Source organism: Mytilus edulis, chromosome 13 (assembly GCF_963676685.1).
Source record: "Mytilus edulis chromosome 13, xbMytEdul2.2, whole genome shotgun sequence".
NCBI classification, from domain to species: Eukaryota; Metazoa; Mollusca; class Bivalvia; order Mytilida; family Mytilidae; genus Mytilus; species Mytilus edulis.
The window spans coordinates 52162777-52180381 of record NC_092356.1 but is presented as its reverse complement, the minus strand read 5'-3'; positions in this window follow the sequence as shown (position 1 = coordinate 52180381).

Here is a 17605-nt window from a genome sequence, read left to right as displayed (position 1 = left end):
AAAATTATACATTTTTTGAAAAATTATATTTCAAGAACCGGAATTCGTAGAGACTTTGGACCTTCACCAATATTCTTTAATTTTGTGACCTTTAATTTGTACCCAAGGTTAAAGGTCACCCAGTGCAAAAAAGAAAAAAACATGCTTCAATTTCAAGCTTACATATTAAGGAGGTAGACCTAGGTTAAGGGAAATAACTCATAAAATCATCAGTACGTTTGTGTCAGCCATTTTCATAAATATGTTCTAAGCTTCTCGGATACATAGATTATTTCCAATCTGTTTCAGGTAAATGCTTAAAATTCATTGACGAAACTTGACTTTTACAAACGCATAATAGATTTAAAGAGTTATCTCCCTGAACCAAGGTCTACTCCCTTAAGAAAACGATAAGAGTTTGCTGCATACATACTGTGTATAAAATGTTTCTCTCGACAAGCTCTACATTTTATACATTAAGCTCAAAAATGTCCGACCGTCTGTTCAAAAGTTACATCAAAATAATTCTTAAAAGTATAGTAACATGTGTATATCTTTTAAAAAAAACCAGATATCAACCTACTATAAACTGTAAAGATGATCAGTAATTCAAGACCTTCAATTTGGGGTCAATGTCAGGTCATGATGAAATTCAACCTTGAACTTCAAAGTGTACTTTGACCTTGATCATATGGTATTTGAAAGGTCAAGTGGTCCTGAGTTGAATGGTGGTAGTCCCATGTCTCTACCACCATGACCACTTCCAGTTCTCAAGTTCGGTATTGCATCATATATTTGATGATTCAATGTGACCTTGATGAACTTTGGAATTGTCCCATTTTTTTCTACAATGTTGTCCTTCAAGTGCAGATCATTTATCATTTAATAGATTTGAGACATCTATTGTCGTTTAAGAGATAATGCAGCTTAAAATTTTGCGAGCGGAGGCATGTATTTTTGAATCAAGAACAGTTATTTATGTGTATGTTAACGCTATACAACTTGTAAACTGTATATTTATGCATATTATACTGATAAACTGTATTGTTTAAAGTAAATAAAGAAGGAAAAAATATTAAAATTTGCCCTCATAAATTTTACCATCCCCTTTTTATTGCTTTCTTGCAATACTAAGCTTACTGTTTGTGTCATATATGTGCATATGTATGTAATCAGAATCTTCCATAGATTTTATATCCAGTATATAAAATGGTAAAATATAATTTCTTTTGGGTGTATCCATGGCAACAATCTGCACTTATTTGCTATAAAATATTGCAAAAAGGGGGGAAAGATGTCACATATTTCCCCAAAAGGTTTCTACCTGACGTTTTCAGAAATTGAAGAGTTTAACATGGTTATATGTTTGACAAATTACCAAAAACTTTCAATGAAAAACTAAAAAATAAATCAATTTGAATTTTTCATCTTTTACATTGACTTTATCAGTTTCATAAGTTCTATTTATATAATTTATATTGCCTCATTTTTGGCACTTGGCCAAATGCGGTCATTTTGTACATCAAATTGAAAGTCTAAATGAGCTCTACTCAAAAATGAAAATTTCGAACCCCTTTTTCATCCCAGTGGAAAGGGTGGGTTCATTTAGTGCAAAAATCAAATTTCTCAGATGGTTAGGTTGTCGCATATCAAATGAAAGTCCTTAAAGCGTACATTTTAAATATAAAATTGACGTCCCCAAAAAAATGGGTTGGGTGGGGTCATTGAGTGCAAAACATAAATTTTCTTTAAAGATAAGGTTGTTGTATATCAAATGAAAGGTCATAACGTGTACATTTCAAATATCGAATTCCTGTCCTCTCCAAAGAGTAGTTGGATGGGGTTACTAAGTGCAAAAATCAAACTTTCTGGAACATGGCGTTGTCGCATATCAAATGAAAGATCATCAAGTCTACATTACAAATATCGTACTTATGATCTCAGAAAATATGCTTGTCGTATATTAAATGACAGATGTTAGCAAGTACATAACGAAACATCACTTTTACAGGAAAGACCTTTCAATTGCTGTACAAACAATTGAGATACTAGTTGTTTATTTAAATTACATTTTAAAAGTACCTGGTTTATTTTGATGATAATGGGAACGACACTTACTATAGAGGCAGTTTGTCAATAATCACGGGTCTATTATGTGTGTTTACTCTGTTCATTTCAATCAAGAATGAACAATTTTTCAAATTATACTGAAATGTTCATAACTTACCAGATTTACAATGATACTAGTATTTGTTCAAAGTACGGAATGAAGCAGGCCTTGAAATTTAAAAAGTCCAAAGACATGTTAGAGTACATACTACCAAAACCCCTCTCCACGTTCAACAGTATAAAACATGTTTACAACACAAATGTTCCTCATTCTAAACTAAAGGATAGTTTGACAGAATTTGTCCAATTTTGTTTCATAAGGAAGAATGCCGATTAAATATCTTATTTGAGGAAGAACAAATCATACTTTGTAAAGAACTTCTCAGATTTTGGAACAACTGAAATCATCAAGATCATTTGTTTTTACCATTGTATTGATACAATAGGTGTGACGTTTTTAGAGGACGTGTTTTTTTTTTTTACATAAATCAATATCCTACCTATTGTACTTGAAATAAAGGATATCACTGATTCAGTAATATCCCCTTCATTTCGCGATTTATATTAAGAAATTGTCGATAAAGGTCGACTGAGAAATTACTTTGACAACAAATGACTGTGAAGATTCCAATTTTCTGTGTAGGCATATTCAGGCAGCGCCTGCATAAAGAGTAGGTATCACAGTTGATAGACATTTCAAAGCTTTCGTTTCATATCATGATTTCTTTTATATAGGGTTGCTGCTTTTGTTTTCCGTGATATACTAGTATGTTAATTTCGTGGTCTTAATGACTTGTGTCAGTGAGTAATCGAAGGTCGGTATCTGAGATCCACTACTGTACCAGTCCTGTATTATTCCATTTAGTTTTTAAGTGTCTTGTTTATACATATGTTTTTCTTTGCCATTTGTTTTAATTTCTTATTTTAAAATGTCCGTATATTGTAGTTATTTATGTACAGCACAACATACCTTATCAACAACTTACTTAACATATTTCTGTACTGTGTCTTTGTAAATGAGCATTCACAGGTCATTGGCGGATCCAGGGGGGAGTCCGGGGTTGGAACCCCCCTTTTTTTGGACGATCAATGCATTTTAATGGGAGATTATAGTTGGAACCCCCCCCCCCTTTACTCTGGGTTTGGACCCCCTTTTTTAAATAGCTGGATCCGCCCCTGCAGGTTGAATAAATCTTGCTTTCAAAAGTAATTTAAAATTGGATAACAGCTACTCCTGATTCAGGTTAATAAATTTGTCCAAAAAATTCACCCGTAAAAAAAATTCAAAACCAATGAGTTAGAACATCATCAGGTCGAAACAGGCCAAGATCAACACAGAAATATCAAGAACTAGCTCGCATCAATCACTGAGACGTTAGTACATGTTGAAAAAAATACAACAACCGTGCCTGTTTGTTAAGGGGCCAGCTGAAGGACGCCTCCGGGTGCGGGAGTTTCTTGCTGCATTGAAGACCCATTGGTGGCCTTTTGCTTTTTTCTGCTCTATGGTCGGGTTGTTGTCTCTTTGACACATTCCCCCATTTCAATTCTCAATGTCATTAGATTGTTAAATTGAATACCTCAATCAAAAAGTATAAAATTGAATACAGTGCTACTCAAAATTCTATAGCTAACCTATAATAGAATAATTTTTAAAATTACCATATTAATATAACATGTATAAGATGACATGCAAATCTTTGATAGACCCTTTGTTAACTGCTTAATTTTCTAAAACATATTCAGTGAAGCAAATATGATATCTTTTTTTTTAACGAAGGAAAAAAAACAAAAACTTTAACGCCATAAAATTAGCATAAACTAACGCCACAAGTTATTTTGTATATATTCTAAACAACGTGCTATAATTATTCATTTTTAATTTTCATGAATTTTCATCTTTAATCTGCACATACATGTATACACTTTATAAACCAAAATATGCATGTATCATCTAACCCGAATAATTCAGTCGTCTACGATGGCTATATAACTTCCCAAGAATGAGAGGTCGATTTCGTGGAATTTGTGTCACACTAAACAATGTGTAGGCTATGCATATTCCTTGATTTGATGTCCCAACATATAGGTTTCCAATGTACCCGAGGAAAGTTTGTCAAGAAACACGAGATATCACATTGAAACGAGGGGGTGGGCTCTGAGTGGTGGCGTGTGGTCTGAAACCAGTTATACATTTACACACACTAAATGAAAGCACAGTGATCTAGAGTTAAATTGTATTTTTGCTATTACATGTATAAAATAGACTTCAAGGTTTTCTAGTCATATAAAATGTTCAAACTAGAAATTTCAAGAGGAATAATGAAGTTATTATATTTTAAGAGTGGGTTTGATGACAATGCACTTGGATTTATAATAATATAACTTTAATGTCTGAGCCAAATACACTTTGTCTCATATTTGTATACATAAACAGAACCATTAAAACAAGTTTTGTATCTTTTACAAATCAGGTGAAGTTATTAACCGAAAATAATTGTAAATTCATACAATACATAACAGTTTCTCCCTTTATAAAAAAAAATAAAAAAACGTTTATAGGTCAAATAGATTATTTTTTAATACACTAATTGAACAAGTAGCCATAATACTTTAGTATTTCAAAATTAAGGTTTTTAATTTACTCGCCTTTTATGAAAGTACATTTACATCAAAAAGGATATATATGAGGAAAAAGTAATGGCGCGCGAAAGAAGACACAACATGCCACAGTTAAACCATAAATATCGACTAGAGATAACAGTATGACAATGTGTTCTGGGTTAAAGAGGGGCGAAAGATACTAGAGGGACAGTGAAACTCATAGATCGAAAATAAACTGACAATGACATGGCTAAAAAATAAAAAGACACATTCATAATAATCAATAATTGAACAATACTTTTTTACAAGAGTATTAGTTCCGGAGTTAGTGAAGTGCTTTTACCGGTGTATATGTACATATTATTTTAGTAAACAGTAAACATGACTAGAGAACGTGCAGAAGCAATCTTATGTGCTTTATTAATTTGTAAAGATATTGAAATGAACAATAAAATTTACTTGAAGATATAATTAAGCTTCATGTTGAATTTTACCATACGTTAGACAAGTTTGTTCAACTAGAAATATAGATTTAAATCTTGCAACATACACTTGACGAAAAGATGATTGAAGATTAACTTGAAATGTATTTTAAAAAGGAAAATAAGAAAAATACCATATCCCAAGTAACATTCTAAACGGAAATGCCCTAAGTAAATGGCAAAATCAAAAGCTCAAACGAATGGATAACTACTGTCACATTCCTGACTTTGGTACAGGCATTTTCCCACGAGGAAAATAGTGGATTAAACCTGGTTTCAAAGCTTGCTTAACCTCTCACTTAACAGTATGACAGTCGCATAAAATTCCAAATGTAAAATTGTATTGTATCGAATTATATTATCCTTAATAGCTAAAGTTTCTAATGAAATATAATCACGAGTTAAAAAAATAACAAAATGTATGTTATTATTTTACTCTAGGACTGACAATCAGAAAATACTATAGAGATTTACTTGTCAAAAAAACATATATTTCGTGTTGATTTCCCGCTTACATTTTTATAGTTTGACAATCTAAATATATATTGTCATAAAAAAAATCTTTGCAGGAAGTTTGCATTGAAAATCAAAATTCGCTGAAACAGTTTTTTTTATCGAACCACATACTTGTCGGTAATAACATGTAAAGGGATATCCTGATTTATTTGAGTTTAATGATGTAAAAAAATGCATTTTAAACGGTTTTTTTTTTTAGTATAAAACCCCGAGGCAAATACACTACTTAAAATTGTACCTTAATAGCTTACATTTCAATGTGAGCCAAGGCTCCCAGGCGCGTAGCTCCCTATACGCTAACACGCAGTTGCGTGCACATCTATTCGGCATGCAAAAAAGAATTTAAAAATTAAAAATTTATAAATTGAATGTTAAAGGAAACACCTATGTTGTCACTTTTTTAGTTGATGAAATATCATTAAATGACGGCATTTGGTTTCAAAATAAAAGTGTTATTGGAGATTATGACAAAATCGGACAGTAACTTGTACCTTTTACAAGATTTGAATGTGTAATACTCAGTCTAAGACATGTAGTTTTGGAGCATATTTTACAGTGTCCGGTCAGTTTGGAATGAGATGTACCAATCGGCATTAGAATTATCAAATTCAAATTCAAATTCAAATATTTATTGTCATATAAACTCTGAACAATAAGTTTGTGACAAATATTATAAACATACACAAAATACATTTAACAAACGAAACCATGAAAACAAAAAAAGCAATTATCAGAACCCTTCGATATCGTTGAAAATATGCAGAGACGATGTGGTCGACAGACTACCGGAGCCAATTACCCTGCAAACACGCCAAAACAGTATTGGAAAGTCTCATTATTTTTTGCGTTCATAGACCATATGATAAGGGAACTGGAGAGTGGAGTCGCGTCTAGTATTATAAGAAAATCGCCTCATCGTGCTGTAGAAACAAACGAACAAATCTCAATATTGTCTGAGACATACGAAACTGACCTGGCATGTAATTTTGACGAATTCAATTGGGAGGTCGCTCGATGCCGAACACGTACGCTGGTTAATAACATCTCGCGAATGCTGCCATGGAGATCTATCAGTGTGCTACGTATGTTAAAAACAAATGTTTGATCAACAATGAACAACGACAGTTACTAGCATTACTGCCGTTATTCAGCGTGATTTCAGTGTAAATCTGATTGACAAAATAATAGAGAAGTTTAATTGTTTCTGCCTAGACCCGACAAATTCGAGTAAATTCTGTATCTCACAAATATGTGTTGTTTATGTATTACTCAATTCAGAAGATTTATTAATAGTTTTACATTCATAATTTTTTTATAAATCCTATCTACATATAGCTCCTCATTTAACCGTCATATGGCCGAAAACCGAAAAAAAACCAAAACATTTTTCTGCATAAAAGGGTCCCAAAATTTTTTCGCCTCGCTCCGCTCGACAGTAGTTGCTTGCACATCGTTTCATTCTAGCTACGCCCCTGGCTCCATGGTGAAGACCGTACTTTGACCTGTTATGATTAATCGTTTTCCAAAGTGTCAACTATAATAGGTCCCTTTAAGACAATGTAAAACAATTAAGGTCGTTGATATAAATCAGAATCAAAAGCTTTCTGGATATTTCATTACTCGTACTACAAAAAATGTTGTTGTACCTGCAGACAAAGCCAATAACTTTTCGTAGTTTTTAATATAAATTACATTAAATACCTGGCTTATTTTGATGACTATGGAACAAGAAATTTTTTAATCAGTTAAAAACCAAACAGTCACTGAAACGACACTTACTATAGAGTCAGTTTTTAATAGTCAAATGTTTATTTTGTTTTTACTTTTGCAATTTCAAACAAAAATGAAGAACTGTGGACCTTTTCACACAAAAAAATACACGATCAACTTTATCATAATTTATACAGAAATGTTAATGCTTATGGTATTTACACTGAAACCACTTACTCAAAGATCCGGCATGGAAAATTAAGTCCGAAGACCTGTTAGAGTACATATACTATCAAAAGCTCTCTCCACGTTAAACGGTATAAAACATGTTTACTTTTTACTTTTAACTGAAGGACGCCTCCGTGTGTTGCAGTTGATCGCTTCATTGAAAACGTATTGGTGACCTTCCGCTGTTGTCTGTTATATGGTCGGGTTGTTGTCTCTTTGACACATTCCCCATTTCCATTCTGAATATTATTACTAACACAAATAATCCTCATTCTAAACTAAAGAATAGATTAACAGAAGGTGTCCAATTTTGTTTCATAAAGAAGAATAACGATTAAATATCATTTTTAAGGAAGAAATAATACTTTGTAAATAACTTCCCAGATTCTGTAACATAACAGTTCTCTGAAACTGAAATCATCAAGGTCATTTGATTTTACTATTGTACTGATACAATAGGTGTGACATTTCTAGAGGACGTGGTTTGGGGTTTTTTTTGAGAGATTTTTTGTGTACATAGAATATATAATATCTTACCTATTGAACTTAAAATAAAGGATATCACTGACTCCGTGACATTCCCTTCATATGATTATTGAGATTTATATCAAGAAATTATCGATAAAGGTCGACTGAGAAATTAGTTGGTCATCAAAAGAGACTATTTCAATTTCCCGTTTTGAACTTTCCATTTCTGTTTAGCCACATTTAGACAGCACCAGTATATACAGTTTTTGTTTCCTACTATGATTCATATCAAAAGGGTTGCTGCTTTGGTTTTCATGGTAATATGCTATGCTTTTTCAATTTACAATGTCTTTGTTGTTTTCATCGCAAAGTCTTGTCTTGGAAAACCGCGTTTTCATTTCACACGTTCTCTTTTGGTAAAGTTTTTTGGATTAAAAACATGCACGGTTTAGTTGTCTAATGGCGTCTATCAGTAAAGAATCAACCTCAGTAGCCATGAAAGTGGCTTTTACCTATGCAGATCAACCCCAGTTTTCTTTTGGCATTTGTCTGTATATAACTCTCATCCTCAATGGTCAATATATCTAAACGTCAACCTCAGTTCTCTAGTAGCAACTATCTTTACAGATCAGCAATAGGGGTACAGGTGGCATCTACATATGCAAATCAACTTCAGTAGTCCATATCTATATATATATATATAGAAATGACTTGTTTCGGTGAGTAATCGAAGGTTGGTAACTAAGATGCACTCCTGTACCTGTATTATTCCACTGTTTTTCTAAGTGTCTTGTTTATACATATGTTTTTCTTTAAACAAAATCTTTGTTAATGTCAAATCTTTGCCATTTGTTTTAATTTTTATCGCAATGAGTCTGAACAAAACTTTTTTTTAGCAAATATAACAGATTATTGTTTTAGTGTTTTAAACTGTATTTAATTCTCTATCTGTGTATTGTGTTGTATTGCTGTGTCATCCTCTAATCAGGACGTTTTGAAAACAACAAACAATCAAACAATGCGACAAAGGACAACTACTGAACATTAGGTTCCTGACTAAGGACAGGTGCCAATAAATGTCCGTATATTTACTATACTTTATATAAAGATATTAATTTTCGCGAACCATTTAGGTCACGGAAATTCCAAAATATGGCATCAGTACGGAGAGTTGTACAAATAATGTGAATACACAGAACCCCCATCCAAATCATCTTTAGCTAAGAGTATTCATCTTTTTTTTAAATTTTATATATACTAACAACATTCCATTTTTCTAAAATTTCGGTTAAAATATTCCAAAATCTGAGTTAAAATAGGTCGAATGCCCCAAATAAACATTGTCTGATTGGTTGACCTAATTGATTTCTAATAAAATTGGGAAAGGAAATGGGGAACTATATTTCATTGAACATGTTCAACATTTTTCGCTCATTTGTTTATTTCTTAATTTGTGTGAATTAACATTGTAACAGTAAATGTTAATTACAACAGTAACTCCTGCTAGAGGAGGAAGATAAAGTCTAGGTAACAGGTAACAGTAACACTTTCATACCACAATAAATACTATATTGGTATCACTTATATTTGTATCCACATAACAAAAACAATTGAAAAGAGAATAACTTTGCAATACCATTTTCATGTTGAATATTGAATACTATAACTTTTTAGATATTTAGACATATTGATAAATGTTCATAATATCCACTTGACATGCTTGAAATTATATCAGATTACTTTTGGAGCAGTTATCAGGCTTTGAAGCATGCTCACACATATTCTTTCGGTGATATCATTATCATATTGGTCAAAACTTTGATTGGCTTTGACCAGCTTTGAAGAAGATATTATCAAAGAATTGATAAAAAAAAAAAACAGCACAGAAGCTTACTTTCTTGCTCACCAGGCCCAAGCAACATGTCTGCAATTGTCATTACTAAAAACCAATAAATGTCTTCTAATCTGAGGATCAATTCGACATTTTTACAAAGTGTTTTACTAATGATATTGACGATCCACCACAAAGTAATGTAAATAAAACCATACAAATAGTTAGGAAATACATATAAAAAAAGATGTGATATGAATGCCAATGAGACAATTCTCAAAAACAGACCAAAATGACACAGAAATGATTAATTACAGGTTACCGTCTGGCCTTCATTAATGAGCAAAGCCAATACAGCACAGTCCGCTATAAAAGGTCCCGAAATGACAATGTAAAACAATTCAAAGGAGAAAAATAATGGGCTTATTTATGAACAAAAAATAAACGAAAAACAAATATGTAACGCATAAACAAACGACAACCACTGAATTACAGGCTCCTTATATCATGTTCTCAGATATCATCTCCCATTTAATAAAAATTACACGAAAAATTTAACCTATTATGTGTTGCTCTCCTAGCTATAAAATGTATCCAAAATCAAAGATGTGGAATATATTCTATCATAATCATTTGGTAACTAATGCAATTAGTGTCTCTTCCATGCCCGTCTTAAACATAAAAACTAAACTAAATATAAAATAAACAACACTCCTAATAATTATGTTGGTTGTCAATGTGCAACACATTTAATAACACATATAGGAAAAACATAGAACTACTTTTATCATAAAACACAGTCAAACATCCAAACATACTATCCACACTCATCTGTGTCCACACTTGTAATAAAACAAAATAATAGCTTCACCTGATTCAGGTTAAGATTTTTAGTCGGAAAAATCATCACATTCACACGTATGAAAACATTTCAAAATCACTGTGTTAGAACATCGTCAGGTCGAAACAGACAAGGATTAACACAGAAATATCAAGGACTAGTGCGCATCTAATCACTAAGACGGTCGTACATGTTTACCACATACAAATCTAAGGATAAAAAAATACAAGATACATGCTAAGATTGAAAAAATGAATACCTTGATCAAAAAGAATAAAATTAAATAAAGAACTACTAGGACTCGAAATTCTATAGTTAACCTACTGTAGCATAATAATTATTTTCACAATTACCATATTAAAAAAACATGCATAAATGACTAGCAAATCTTTGATAAACCTTTTTGTTAACTGCTTAAGTTAATTTTCTAAAATACATGTGTTCAGAGAAGTAAATAACCTATCTTTTCTTTTACAAAGAGGAAAACCAATCAAGTTAGCATGAAATAACACCACAAGTATTTTTTATATATTTCTATACAATGACTTGTGCTATAATTATTCAGTTTAATTTATTTTTTTTATATTTCCATCTTGAGTCTGCATATACACTTTATGAACCCAAATATGCATGTATCACATCTAACCCGAATAATCCAGTCGTCTACGGTGGCTATTTACTAGTAACTTCACTTTTTTTTAATACTAAGATTTTCTACCACAGGAATATATTACCATAACTGTATTTGGCAAATCTTTTAGGAATTTCGGTCCTCAATTATCCTTAACTTCGTTCTTTATTTTGCCTTTTTAACTTTTTTGGATTCGAGCGTCACTTGTGAGTCTTTTGTAAACGAGACGAGCGTCAGGCGTATATAAATTTTGTCCAGATATCTATGATGTGTTTATTCCCAAGTATGAGATGTCGATTTAGTGGAATTTGTGTCACACTTAACAACTTGTGCATTTCACTGATTTGATATCCCAATATATAGGTCTCCAAAATACACTGGGAAAGTTAGTCAGGAACATGAGATATAACTGAAACTAATTATACATTTACACACATCCTAATTGTAAAGCTAGCACAGTGTTCAAGAGCTAGTGTATTTTTGCTATTATGAAATAGACTTCGTGTACTTCTATTTGTATCCATCTGATGAGCGAAGCCTTTTTCAACTTATTTTTATAGTTCGTTCTTATGCTGTACTGTTACAACGCTGTCACAGGTTAGTGGGAGGGTTGGGATCTCGCTAACATGTTAACCCCACCACATTCTGTATGGATGTGCCTGTCCCAAGTCAGGAGCCTGTAATTCACTGGTTGTCGTTTATTGATGTGTTACATTTTAGTTTTTCGTTCATAAATTAGGTCGTTAGTTTTCTCGTTTGAATTGTTTTACATTTGTCATTTCAGAACCTTTTATAGCCGACTATGCTGTATTGGCTTTGCTTAAGTCCGTACGGTGACCTAATATATATAGTTGTTAATTTCTGTGTCATTTGGTCTCTTGTGGATAGTTTTCTCATTCTCAATCATACCACATTTTTATTCAAGGTTGTCTAGTCATATAAAATGTTCAAGCTAGAAATTTCAAACGGAATAATGAAGTAATATTTTAAGAGTGGGTTTGATAACAATGCACTTAGTTTTTAATAATATAACTTTAATGTCTGCGCCAGATGCACTTCGTCTCAAATTTGCATACATAAACAGAACCATTAAAAAAAGTTTTGTATCACTTACGTAATCAAGAGAAGTTGTTGACCTAAAGTAATTGTGAATACTAGTACATTCAATAAATGTATAACAATTAATATAAGTGTTATAAGTATGAAGCAAAAATAGTAAACTTAAGCCTAAGCAACAGTGTTCTGAATACAAATAAGGGGAAACGTAATGAATGTCAATAGATAACTAGACAACAGGGACATTAAGGACGAGGATGTAAACAAATGTAGGTCACTTAATGAGACCTTCAACAAAGAAAAGAACCCATATAGTATAGTGGGCTATAAATTGACCCTGCATCATGTGCATAGTCAAATGGGACACCATTGCAAGAATGACAAGACAATAACGGCCTGATTCATGCAAAAATGATATACGAAACAAAAACAATACCGAGTAATAATTTTATTAAATTTCGTTACTGAATTGTCTCCCTACTTGGGACAGACACGCCAGTCTCATTGCAGTAGTGCACGACAGTACTTCAGTTGTGGTATGATAATAATTGGTTAACTCATATTAACTTAAAATTCTGACATCAATCAGCGAATGGTGTTTTTCTAATTGGTTATTCCTGTTTAGACATTGTGAATAAAAGCTCTTCATAATCATGATAATCCTTATCAACATTCGCGCCTTCCGTATTTCAATTTTAAGTTATAAAATTGAGAATGGAAATGGGGAATTTGCCAAAGAGACAACAACCCGACCATAGAAAAAAAACAACAGCAAAAGGTCACCAACAGGTCTTCAATATAGCGAGAAATTCCCGCACCCGGAGGCGTCCTTCAGCTGGCCCCTAAACAAATATATACTAGTTCAGTGATAATGAACGCCATACTAATTTCCAAATTGTACACAAGAAACTAACATTAAAATAATACAAGACTAACAAAGGCCAGAGGCTCCTGACAGGCGCAAAAATGCGGCGGGGTTAAACATGTTTGTGAGATCTCAACCCTCCCCCTATACCTCTAGCCAATGTAGAAAAGTAAACGCACAACAATACGCACATTAAAATTCAGTTCAAGAGAAGTCCGAGTCTGATGTCAGAAGATGTAACCAAAGAAAATAAACTTGTGGATAGTTTTCTCATTCGCAATCATACCACATTTTTATTCAAGGTTGTCTAGTCATATAAAATGTTCAAGCTAGAAATTTCAAACGGAATAATGAAGTAATATTTTAAGAGTGGGTTTGATAACAATGCACTTAGTTTTTAATAATATAACTTTAATGTCTGCGCCAGATGCACTTCGTCTCAAATTTGCATACATAAACAAAACCATTAAAAAAAGTTTTGTATCTCTTACGTAATCAAGAGAAGTTGTTGACCTAAAGTAATTGTGAATACTAGTACATTCAATAAATGTATAACAATTTCTCTAAAAAAACAAGCATGATAAGTTTATAGGTCAAATAGATTGTTTCTGAATATAATAATTGAATAAGTAGCTATAATACTTTGGTATTTAGAAATGAAGATTTTACTCGCCTTTTATGAAAGTACATTTACATTACAAGGAAATATGTGATGTACAAGTAAAGAAGAAACAACCTGCCACAGTTAAACCATAAATATCGACTACAGATAACTGTATGACAATGTGATCTGGAGTTAAACTAGCTGAACGTGCTCAGACGAACCTCCACCTTTTTTGGCGTATCTATGTACATGCATAAAGCATGAAATAAGACACATATATGCAGGTACAATGTAGATAATTCATGGATATTATGTGTTATAAGTATGAAGCAATCTCCAGATAATCGAAGGTCTGTTGATTACTTTAGCACCGGGTCATGTCTAGATCAAGAAGGCTAACAAAACAAGTGCTTCAAATAATTACGTTTAGTAAATTAATTTAGCACGCTACGATGACTGGAGTTTCCAGAACTTATGAATACGCTTATAAAAAAGGAAAACTCCAATGTCGTCGTTATAAAAAAAGAAGATGTGATATGATTGCCAATGAGACAACTATCCACAAAAGACCAAAATGACACAGACATTAACAACTACAGGTCACCGTACGGCCTTCTACAACGAGCAAAGCCCATACCGCATAGTCAGCTATCAAACGGGCCCCGATAAGACAATGTAAAACATTTCAAACGAGAAAACTAACGGCCTTATTTATGTAAAAAAAAAAAATTAGGCTTATTGTTCGCTAGCTTGATTCTGGTTAGTTACATTTTATATGATATAATAAACTATCCCGATGCAAGAATATATATATATGTCATCTCAGCTTAAGATAGTGTATGCTTGATTGGCGTTTAAAGCAATCTTTTAGTACTATCGTGTTATTTTGTAGCGATCAGTTTTTAGCGGTTGATTGTAACCGGAGTGCCCGTAGAGAACCGTCGTTATTTCAAAATAAGAACAAAAATAGCTTTAACTTTTGTGTAGTGCATGATGTCGATCAAATTTAAAAGAAAGGCGGGAGATAATAAAGGAACTCCATTGGCACAACCCGGCAAGGGGTTTCCGGGAAGTTGTAACCCTCTGTTTCTATTTTTTCGTTTCATGGTGTCGATCGCACTTTCAAAACGACTGTATCTCAGCCGGAATTCAAACATATAAGTCGAAGACAAAACAGACAACACAATGGCAAAAAGCCCGAAAGACGACAAAAATTAACAGTCTATAAAACAAAAATAGTAAACTTAAGCCTAAGCAACAGTGTTTTGAATACAAATAAGGGGAAACGTAATGAATGTCAATAGATAACTAGACAACAGGGACATTAAGGACGAGGATGTAAACAAATGTAGGTCACTTAATGAGACCTTCAACAAAGAAAAGAACCCATATAGTATAGTGGGCTATAAATTGACCCTGCATCATGTGCATAGTCAAATGGGACACCATTGCAAGAATGACAAGACAATAACGGCCTGATTCATGCAAAAATGATATACGAAACAAAAACAATACCGAGTAATAATTTTATTAAATTTCGTTACTGAATTGTCTCCCTACTTGGGACAGACACGCCAGTCTCATTGCAGTAGTGCACGACAGTACTTCAGTTGTGGTATGATAATAATTGGTTAACTCATATTAACTTAAAATTCGGACATCAATCAGCGAATGGTGTTTTTCTAATTGGTTATTCCTGTTTAGACATTGTGAATAAAAGCTCTTCATAATCATGATAATCCTTATCAACATTCGCGCCTTTCGTATTTCAATTTTAAGTTATAAAATTGAGAATGGAAATGGGGAATGTGCCAAAGAGACAACAACCCGACCATAGAAAAATAACAACAGCAGAAGGTCACCAACAGGTCTTCAATGTAGCGAGAAATTCCCGCACCCGGAGGCGTCCTTCAGCTGGCCCCTAAACAAATATATACTAGTTCAGTGATAATGAACGCCATACTAATTTCCAAATTGTACACAAGAAACTAAAATTAAAATAATACAAGACTAACAAAGGCCAGAGGCTCCTGACAGGCGCAAAAATGCGGCGGGGTTAAACATGTTTGTGAGATCTCAACCCTCCCCCTATACCTCTAGCAAATGTAGAAAAGTAAACGCACAACAATACGCACATTAAAATTCAGTTCAAGAGAAGTCCGAGTCTGATGTCAGAAGATGTAACCAAAGAAAATAAACTAAATGACAATAATACATAAATAACAACAGACTACTAGCAGTTAACTGACATGCCAGCTCCAGACTTCAATTAAACGGACTGAAAGATTATGATTTCATCATAAGAACATCAGGCACAATCCAGTTATGTTTACAAATCAAAAGATGACCATACACTTCCTAAGGACTTATATTAAGTTATGCAAAAAATCAATTGTACCTTAGGGCTTTGTTTCTGATGACTTTGTGTGACTTTTTGTATGTAGGTGAGATATCAATTAAAAAATGCTATTGGTCAAATGAGGCGCCACAGGTGAGGCCACACGTTGTGTCATTTCATTTCATCACGAAAAATGTCCGTGTAATGGTGACATGGATTTCAATTATCCGTTATTTAAAAGAATAAAGTGGATGGTCTCAGATATATTAACACATCCATATTCTTTATTTGCCTGTTTCAAGTCAAGAGCATGTAAATCAGAGGTTGTCATATTTGTTACTGGATGTGATACTTTATTTTTGTTAACTGTTTTGTCATAAAACAGGACGGTCGATCTCTTTATTTGAAAGGTTTCATATTGTTTTCTTCATTTCTTGAATAAATGTTACAGTATATGTTCCCAACGAAATAAATGTTACAATATATGTTCCCAACGAAATAAATGTTATAGAATATTTGTTCCATTATGAACAGGTATTATGACATTGTTTATAACAAAGTTTCTAGTGAAATTACTGTTAGGCGAAACAAATATACATCAGGTAAAGCCGTGGTGTTGTGGGTATGGCATCGAACTACAAACACAAAGGTTCCTAGTTCGATCCTCGTTCCGGGAAGAAATTTTCAGGGACTGACACAATTTGCGAATGACACCATTTGCGAAGATGGTCTTGAGAAACGGACGATAGTCCGTCGGAAAAGCACGTTAAATGGTTGTCTCATGTTACATGTAAGAGGGAGCAATATATCTTGCACGTAAAAGACACCGTTGTAGATTTCGAAAAAGATCAGATTAATGCCGCTACAAGGCAGCATTTGCACCGGATTAAGATAAGTTGTAGTAACTTATTTTCCCATCCAATATCAATAAATATGTTTAAACCAAATATACATTGACATACGGTATGGGTTTTTTTTATAGTTTGAAGTCGTTGTTCAATGGCTAGTTATCTCCTTTGCAATCATACCACATTTCGGGCAAAACTGTAGTTTTATCTTATTTTTCTCACATCACTTGAGCTAAAAATAATTTAGATTTGTATTGATTGTCAAACGTATTTCTGGAAGTAAAAATGCTAAAAATAGTATATCAGTATTTTAATATTAAGATGTAGTTTTATGTATATCTATATTACACAAATTTAGAAAGAAAAGAAAAACGAAATATCATTTGACATTGCCGGTTTGACTTAATGGAATATAAAGTAGTCTACATGTTAGAATTCGCTTACTATCGAATGATTTATATTGCGCATTTGAAAAATAATTTACATCTTTATACC